The sequence below is a fragment of the Rattus norvegicus genome, assembly GCF_036323735.1.
Source record: "Rattus norvegicus strain BN/NHsdMcwi chromosome Y unlocalized genomic scaffold, GRCr8 chrY_unlocalized_31, whole genome shotgun sequence".
Classification (NCBI taxonomy): domain Eukaryota; kingdom Metazoa; phylum Chordata; class Mammalia; order Rodentia; family Muridae; genus Rattus; species Rattus norvegicus.
This window is the reverse complement of record NW_026947391.1, coordinates 70,400-80,311: the sequence shown is the minus strand read 5'-3', so window position 1 is coordinate 80,311 and position 9,912 is coordinate 70,400. Positions and strand designations below refer to the sequence as shown.

General features: G+C 33.9%; 1 long non-coding RNA gene across 1 annotated transcript; it reads right to left on the bottom strand.

Annotated features, from left to right (window-relative positions):
- Nucleotides 1–1,920: 1,920 nt before the first annotated feature.
- On the bottom strand, nucleotides 1,921–9,652 carry LOC134484701 (uncharacterized). Its single transcript, XR_010062377.1, has 3 exons — nucleotides 9,601–9,652; nucleotides 3,213–3,375; nucleotides 1,921–3,061 (listed from the first exon to the last, which is right to left on the bottom strand). It is a non-coding gene; the product is annotated as an uncharacterized LOC134484701 (long non-coding RNA).
- Nucleotides 9,653–9,912: the final 260 nt, after the last annotated feature.

Genomic DNA, 9,912 nt, shown 5'->3' with positions numbered 1-9,912 from the left:
ACTCTGAGAAGTGGTAGTCTCTAATGTGATCTTGAGTGTGTCAGTACTCCTGGAAATCCCGCCATTTCCTGGTGGTGTCTGGGCACAGAGAGGTGAGGTACAGGTTCAGCTCTGGAAACATAGTTTTGGGTCCTCTTGATTTTTAATCTTTCACTGGAACAGCTCACAAATGAAATTTGACTCTGTGACCAGTGAGCCCCTAGGAATGATCATCCCTTTGTATCTTCAGAGACTGGACAACACATGAGTGGCGCCTGACATTTTTACATGGGCGCTATGAATTAAAATAAGGTATCATATTCTTACATGTCAAATGTATTCCTAACTGAGATAATTGCTCAGTCAACAAAGCATTGCTGTTGAATATGAAATAGACTATCGTTGAAAAATAAAATGTTTAGACAATGTCATCTAGGTAATTGAATTTTAATATATTTATCAACTCACTTAATTACTTCATGATGGTTTAACCAACGCATGGAATGCATATTCATTAAAACGAAGAAAAGCATAAAGTTTATTTTTACAACTTTCTGAATCATGTAATAAATAATAAGTCTCCATTAATGTACCGGGATCCATAATAGTGGTATAGATTATGAATGAATAAAAAGTATTATGAGCTTTCTTTTATAAAAATTGCATAAAGATATAAGAAAAAAGAAAGAAGTGAATGCATAAATCAGTGTGTTGCAGGTGATTGTATGCACATAATTCAAGAATCTATTTTAGAAATAAGTTCATTGAGACTGTCCTAAGAAAGTAACAGTTAAGTTAAATAAGATGAAAAATAATTGAACTATATTTCGGGCAATATTACAATAAATATAAGGTCAATATAAGGAAAAAGAGCTTGACATATACAAAAAGTAAATGTGAAAGAAGGTTGTATAGATTAAGTGATGGAAGAGAGGACGAAATAAATCTGAAGCTTAGGCAAATAAAGCATATGGGCTTACAGAAACAATATAAGAGATATAAATTTTTATTTATGGAAAATATCTTAGAAATAATTGAATAGTTTTAAATAAGTTTGTTTAACTCACTATGTATATAGGAAGGGACTCTGGTTACTTATGTATTATGAAATGATACAGAGAATGATTTGAAGGCTGTTTTTGAAGTCTATCTGGAAGTAGTGTCAGTGATAATGAAAAAGATTCATATCAGAGAGCTATGTTGGAAATTGATGTTTTTGGTAGAAGAATGAGGGTGGGGAGGGCAGGAATCAAATAAAGCTAATGTCTTTTTTCTGAGCAAATGAAAAGGTGTTGGGATTATTAACTCTGATTTGAAATATTTCATGATAAGTGGGTTTAGAAGAATTTTAAAGGAATTTATTTTAGATCGATTTACTTCAAGATGCTTGAAAGAACCTGTAACTCACTAGACATTTCTACTTACTGTTCATGGTTTTGTGATTTAAGCCATTACTCAGAGCATTATTAGCTGTTATATAAGAAAAAACTTAATTCATTATCTGTATTTACCAAGTTATATCTGGGAGTTCTTATTTAATAAAGAGCAAACCTATGATTATACTACATGCTTATTTAGTATATTCAGCAAGTTATTTGCCCATTTACTTACTACAAACATTTTGGATTGCAATTAGAATTTAATCCAAGTTTATGGGGGTTGACACGGCTGTTTGATTAGTATTTAATAGCTCATGAATGTGAATTTCACAGAAAGAAGTCATTTGCTTAGTTTTTGTAAATTTACAAACCCTAGAAGAGAAAAAAAATATGTAATAAATTCTAGTTCTTCTAGTTTTTTTTTTTTTTGGTTCTTTTCTTTTTTCTTTTTTTTTTTTTCTTTTTTTTTTTTTTTTTTTTTGGAGCTGGGGACCGAACCCAGGGCCTTGCACTTTTTAGGCAAGCGCTGTACTACTGAGCTAAATCACCAACCCCTCTAGTTTTTATATTTAGTATTTTAGTGTGTTATGCAGAAATTCTGAATCCAGATGATTTTAACTATAATATCCAGTACTATTAAACATACGCACAGCATTTTACAACTATGAATAATATATGCTTTCAGAAAATTTTCATTAAAAGAGCCAGAAATTCTTCATGAGTTCTACCGAACATGGCCATTGGGAACAGAATAAACCGCAAATAAGGAAATGCAGAAAGTGATTGACACATGCAAAATTCTTGGTTTTAAATTTAACAATCATGATAGTTATCGGAAAGTGCTTTGAAAATAGAGTCAATGACAGGATGAAAAATACTGAAGAAGAGTATTTAAATTTTTACTAAATAAAAGAAAACAGTGGATCTGAAGGTAAGCTACATTTAACAAATTGACCCTGATCTTCTGCCACTATTTATTTAATGCTTTGGTTTTTGTTCTTATATTAGATTTAGAAACATATCAATGATCCTCATTATTCTTAAATAAATGATATGCAGTTCAGCTGATTAAATATTCCACATTATCTTAATGTTCTTCTGTATCATTAGATATTAAAATTATAGAGATTATTTTGTCTAGAACAAAATTTTATTGTTTCCTTATCATATGAGAGAAGCAATTATTTACAGAGAATGGATACCTGATATTTTCTAAATACTGTCAATAGAGGTTTAAACCATATATATATTAACTCAATCATTTATACCTCCAAATGAAAGTCATTAAATGTTACTACACATATAGTACGTAAAGGAAGTGATATATAGGAATAAAACCAACACGTATGCTGCCACAATCATCTATTATTCCCATGATGAAAGCCAATCCTAGGAAGAGAAAAAGGTACAGACACATTGCAGGATAAATCAGCTTCATTCAAAATGAGGATTGAGCTGAAAAGGGATTTGAACTAAGAATAGTTAATAATAATATAAATAAGTTTAATGTTATGAGACCTGGTTTACCTGATATGGTTTCCTTATCCCTTTAACTTGGGCAGTCACATTTCTGCTCTGTGGAATGAGACGTCTCCACCTTCTCTGCCCTCACATATTTCAGTTTGTCACATGGTCCTCAGGACGTCCTTATACCTGGGGAGGTTTTTTTCTTCTTGGAAATACAAAATGCTCATATTTCCTGACTTCGGAGACAGGGTTAAAAGGAAATGGGAAGTGAGTGACATACATACCACAACTCTTCTGTAGTATTCCCTAAATGGGGGTTTTTCGAGGATGGGCTACTTGAGGTGAGCAGAAAGGAAAGATGCTGCTTTATTTGAAATATTTTCTTACCTCATTCTGTGCCCCTGTAAAGGGCCCAGCCTTATCTCTCAGGCGTGGCCATGTTCCTGTCACTGCTCCCCTCCCTATTTCTTGCAGCTCTTAATTCTAGTTCCTGCTTGCCACTCTAGGTTTCTTCTTGACCAGATTCAGCTCATTTTCCTGTGATCCTGCTCTGAAACATACAGAAGTTTTTTTTTTTTCTTTTGTTTCATTTTCAATCGTTTAATATTTATGTTGGCTTTTGTTTTACCTCTTTTATGGAAGCCTTAGAGGAGAATCATTCAGGGATGTCTGTTTTGATTGGAATGAGAAAATAAAGAAAAAATCCCTTTTTAATTTTACAAGACATTTTCATATCTAAGTTTTTCACTAACATTTCCCACCATGCTAGTTTATCTCCCTGTCTTGTCCTGAGTTCTTTCCTCTCATTGCTACTTGGATACTGCCTCGTAGGACTTACTGCAGAACCATGAATGCTGGCATACACGAGGAAGGAGTTGATTCTTCACCACTTTTCTAACCCTTTTTTAGATGTATCTTCCTTCTCTCTTGAGCTATTTGAATTAATTTGGATTACTGTTCTCAATTGTATAGTACTATAGTGCTTGTGCCTTGAAAATATCTGTTATTATTGTCTTGTCATAGTTCTACAGCTCAGGGTTGGGCCTAGTTACATTTTGGAACATTATTCCAAGAAGTTTGTGAACTTGAAAAAAACCTAGGCAGCAGCTGTCAATACTTTCAGATGGTACTTTAATACATGAGGGCTTAAAACCTTTAATAAATCATGGAAAAAGCAGTATGAGATTCCTGTTTCTGTAAAGTACTTGAAAAACAAAAAAGGGAAAAAGACCATGCCCCACTCACTTTTGTCTTCACGTAGGGTGCACAAATGTGACTTTAGTTTTGATGCCTTTTCTGGTTAGAACATAAAATTGTTTGTGGTAGTTTGCGGTAATGGTTTGCTTCTATTAGTTTATGCTTTTGTGATTTTTTTTGTCTTCATTATTCCCATTAGGGCCATGCTTCCCCATTTTGTATAGATAAAAGGTGGATTCAGTCCAGCTATTATTGTCCTGGGGAACAACCCACAATTTTGGGAACAAATGTCCGCAATTATGTAGTTGACTATGGTTTGAAATCCTTCCTTGCCATCACTTTCTGGCAGCAACATAATTCTGTACTATCTCTTCAATAATTGACAACCCTATAATCCCATTATATATCTGTGTGTAGGGGGAAATGGGATTCTTTAAATTTTCTGTGTTATGTGGTTTTATTCTTCCATAAATTATTTCCCACAGCCACAGAGCACAGCACACTACCGCGCATTATTGAATGCTGGGATAATTGGGGAAGGGTAGTTTGAAATACATCACTGTTCTTTGTGTCAGAAATTTTTTTTCTTTTTTTTTTTTCGGAGCTGGGGACCGAATCCAGGGCCTTGCGCATGGTAGGCAAGCACTCTACCACTGAGCTAAATCCCTAACCCCAGCGATTCTTATTTTTAATAAGTAATCCATCCTATAGAAATAGCTAATTAACTCTTGTGTTCTCCTTCATATATAAGTGCTGCTGTGAATAAATTCCATTTTTCCATTGATAAACAAAAATAAAATCCCATAAAGGCACGAAAATACATAAAGAGGGAAAAGTATCCACAAAGAAAATGCATTTAAAATGGAGAAAAATATAAACAAAATGAGATCAAAATTTATAGCCAGAAATTATGAAATTAAAAATTTCATTATAAAACTACAAATTCGTAAGGTTAGATAATACAAATATATATTCATGCAAAGAGGAAAACATTAAATGCAATGTATGCACAAAGAGTTAACTCAAAATGTATTATATAAACCAAGATTGGAATGGAGCACTCACTGTTTCTGCTGTAGAGGCAAAAATGGAAGGACTACCACTAGGTTTACCCCAGGTTTATTGCATAGTGACATATTTTCAAGAAAGGTGATGTTTCAAAAATAACTCACAAATAAATCATTGATAATTTAAACAAATACAAAAATAATAAAATATAGAAGAGCAACCCTAGCCAATGGTGATCTGATAGGATGCATAGGATTACTTCGATATTCTGGTATTTTTTGAGGCCTGTTATGTGAATGAGTTTATGGTCAAATTTGGAGAAGTTACAATGAGGTGAAGAGGAAAAGGTATATTCTTTTGTTTTAGGATGAAATGTTACCTAAATCTCTGTTAAATACATTTGGATTTTTCAAGTTATTAAAATAAATTCTGTTATTTTAACCGTATATGTTTACTTTCAGTTTCCATAAATTGTCCGTTGATGAGAGTGCGGGGTTGAAGTCTCCTACAATTTATTGTGTGTGGTGCAATATTTGCTTTGACCTATAGTTATGTTTCATTTATGAATTTAGGTGTCCTTGCATTTGAAACATAGTTGTTCAGAATTGAAAGTTCATCTTAGCATTATTTTTCTTTGACAAGTATGGTTACCTTCCTTATCATTTTTGATAACTTTGTGTTGAAAGTCAATTTTACTCGATATTAGAAAGGCTACTCCAACTTGTTTCTTGGGGACATTTGCTTAGAATTTTTCTCCAGGCTTTTACCCTGAGATACTCTTTCTTTGTCACTAAGGTGTATTTCCTGTATGCAGCAAAATCTTGGATCCTCTTTACGTATTCAGTCTCCTAGTTTATGTCTTTTTATTTGAGGAATTGTGTTCATTGATGTTAAGAGATATTAAATTAAATGGACTATTGCTTTCTATTATTTTTGTTGTTAGAAAGGGAACTACTATTGTGTGGCTACCATCTTTTGGGTTTGTTGAAAGATTATTTCGCTACTTTTTGCTACGGTGTAGTTTCCCTCCTTGGGTTGGAAGTTTCCATCTACTATCATTTGTAGGGTTGGATTTGTGGAAAGATATTGTGTACATTTCACTTTGCCATGGAATGTCTTGGTTTCTCCATCCATGGTAATTGAAAATTTCACCAGATATCCTAGCCTGAAGATCCAGAAATGAATGCACACACCTACAGTCACTTTGTCTTCGACAAAGGTGCTAAAACCACGAAATGGAAAAAAAGACAGAATTTTCACGAAATTATGGTTCAACTGGAGGTCAGCATATAGAAGAATCAATTATGTAAACAAACCTCCGGGGGATGGCAAATGAACATCTTATTAGATGCTGATAAAAATTTAAAAAATAAATATTTCTTCATGTTATAAGTCTTGGAAAATATCAGGAATTCAACGGCCATACGAAAACATAGTAAGTATTAAAAAAAAAAAGTAGCCAGCATCAAACTTACTGGAGAGAAATTTGAAGCAATACCACAAAAATCACGGACTGGAAAAGGTTGCCTAATCTTTACTTACTCCTTCAGTATGGTACTGGAAGTCTTATTCACAGAAAATAGAAAAAAAAAAAACACGGGGCAAAACGGAAAAATTTAGAAAGCCAGAAGCTAAAATATCACGATTTTTAGATGATGTGATTGTATATTTTAGTGACCCCAAAATTTCCACCAGAAAACTCCTTCAGCTGATAAACAACTTCAGCAAAGTGGCTGGATGTGAACTTAACTCAAACAAATCTATAGCATTCTACTTCAAGGATAAACAGTTTGAGGGGAACTTAAGGAAATAACAGCCTTCCCAATAGTCACAAATAAGAAAAAATACCTCAGGTTTACTCTAAACAAGCAAGTGAAATTCTGTATGACAGGAACTTCAAGTCTCTGAAGAAAAAAATACATTGACGAAGGTCTCATAAGATGGAATAATTTCCATGCTCATGCATGTGTAGGGTTAATATTGTAAAAATGGCCATCTTGCCAAAAGCAGTCAACAGATTCTAGGCAATCACCATCAAAATTCCAACTCAATTCTTCACAGAGTTAGAAAGACCAATTTGAAATATTAATATGAATATTAATAAAAATTGATCTGAACGGTACAGAGACAGTGAGGTAGATCAATGGACTATAGACACTTGATATTTGACAATAAACCAAAACCATCCAATGGAAAGATAACATTTTCAACAAATGTTTCTCATTCGACTGGAGGTTACCATGTAGAAGAATGGAAATCTATCAATTCTTATCACCCTGTACAAAGCAGAAGTCGAAGTGGATCAAGTATCTCCACAAAAAATGACATATAATCTTAAACAAATAGAAGAAAAAGTGGGTAAGTTTCCTGTACAGAACACCAATGGCTTTTACTCCAAGATCAAGAATCTACAAATGGGACTTCATAAAGCTCTTGTAGGGCTAGGGCTGTGGCATTTGGAAAAAGGTACAATCAACAAATTACGAAAAGATCTTTACCAATCTTCCATCTGATAGAGGGCTAAAATCAATCTATACAAAGACTCAAATAGTCCTTTCAAAAATGCTGTATAGCGCTAAACACAGAATTCTCTACTGAGGAATATCAACATCCTTAGCCATCAGGATAATGCAAATCACAAAATTCTAAGGTTACGCGCACTCCAGTTAGAATGGCTAAAGTAAAAAAATGAGATGACAACAGATGCTGGCAAGGAGGTGGAGAAAGACAAACTCTCCTCCATGTTTGGTCAGATTGCAAGCTTGTACAACCACTCTGGAAATCAGTCTGGAGTTTTCTCACAAAGTTGGATATAGGACTACCTGAGGATACCACAAACCCACTTCTTGGATATATACCCAAAAGATCTCCAACATATAAGAAGGACACGTGATGCTACAGGTTGAGAGCACTTTCTTTTTTATAATAGCCAGAAGCTGAAAAGAAACCAGATGTCTCTCCACATAGTAATGGATAAAGGAAATGTGGTACATTTACACACCTGTGCTCTTCTAAGTTATCAAAAACAAAGTTTGTATAAAATTCTGAAGATGGAAGTAGAAATTATCATTCTGTGTGAGGTAACCCAGTCACAAAAGAATGCAAATGGTAAACATTTATTAGAAGTGTGTATCAGCCCAAAAGTGTGGAATACACAAGAAAGAATTCTCAGGTCATATGAAGCCCAAGCAGAAAGAAGACCAAAATGCAGATGTTACATTCTTTCTTAGAAGGGGAAAAATATTCATGGTAGGAAATACAAGGATAAAGAGTTAACCAGGGACTGAAGAAAGGGTCAACCAGAGACTGCCTCTTGTTGGGATCTGTCCCATATGCAGTCACACAAACCAGTCACTATTGCTGATGCAAACATGCCCTTGTTGACAGGACTCAGATAAGGATGTCTCCTGAGAGACTCTGACTGAACCCTACTGACACTGGTGAGGATGATTGTAGCTAAACATTGGACTGAACAAGGGGGTTCAATGGAGTTGTTAGAGAGCGGAAGGGGTTTGCAAAACCCCAGGAAGAACAATAATATCAACCAACCAGACCCCACTAGAAATTTGAGGGATCAAACCACCCACTAGTGAGTAAAGATTGAGGGACCCATGAGTGCAGCCACATATGTGGCAGAGGATTGCACTGTCTAACATCGTTGAAAGGAAAAGCCCTTAATCCTGTGAAGACTTGTTTCCCAATGTAGGGTAATGCCGGGGCATTAAAGTTGAAGTGGATTGGTGGGAATGGGAATATCCCCAGCGATGTCATGTATCTGGTGGGGGTTATGGGAGAGGGAGGAAAAGAGATAACATTTGAAATGTAAATACATAAAATAGTCAGGAAAATTATTAGATAAAAATGACATTTTGTCTCATTAAATTAATCATACAGTAAAATATCATTTCCCATTTCTGATATTGGCACAAATGTTAGAGTTTGGCATTAACTTCCTTTGGTCTCTTTTGCTGTCTATAGCCAACATGTCTCTTTTTGTTATGAGTTATATAAACAAAAATCTATTTTTCAATTTAAAGGAATATAGATTGAAAAAATACTGATATCATTTGAGAATGAAAGATACTAACAATTTTACTATACTTCCCTTTATTAAAAGTTAGACAACTCCTTGAAAAAACTTCAATGGATAATATCAAATATGTTTGTAGTAATGGTACATCAAATAATTTTTGTTAATAGCCACAAACAAGAAATGTTTCTGATATTTATACATTATGGTATTTGATTATGGAAGAAACTGAATGATCTTAGATTTTGAAAATAATGTATATAAATCATTCATTTTTAATTTTTGTTGACAGAAGTAAATTATCAACGAATACATATAAACAATGTGGCACAAACTTATAATATACATAGAGCAAATTAAACATATACTTAATGAACCAAAGGTGAGCAATCATGTATAAAACCAAGATATATCATGGGGTTGGGGATTTAGCACAGTGGTAGAGTGCTTGCCAAGGAAGTTCAAGGCCCTGGGTTCGGTCCCCAGCTCCGAAAAAAAAAAACAACAAAAAAAAAAAGATATATCACTGAGTCTACTTACAGTTGGAGTTAAGAGATGATTCATGATTCCATGTATTTCTTTCTAGACACCTAATAAGATAAAATTAATGTTGGAAAATGCTAAAACTGCAATTAGTAGGTTAGATCGAATATACACATTTAAACATTGCATTTGAAGAAATATACATAATGTATTTTCAAGTTTATGTACAGCATATACTAAAATACACTATCTCCATAAATTATCAATATGACTCAAGCAATTTCTATGCTCATATTAAAGTTGAATTAGCAAGCATACATATACATGTATGTGTGTATGTACACACACACAGGCACACACACACACACA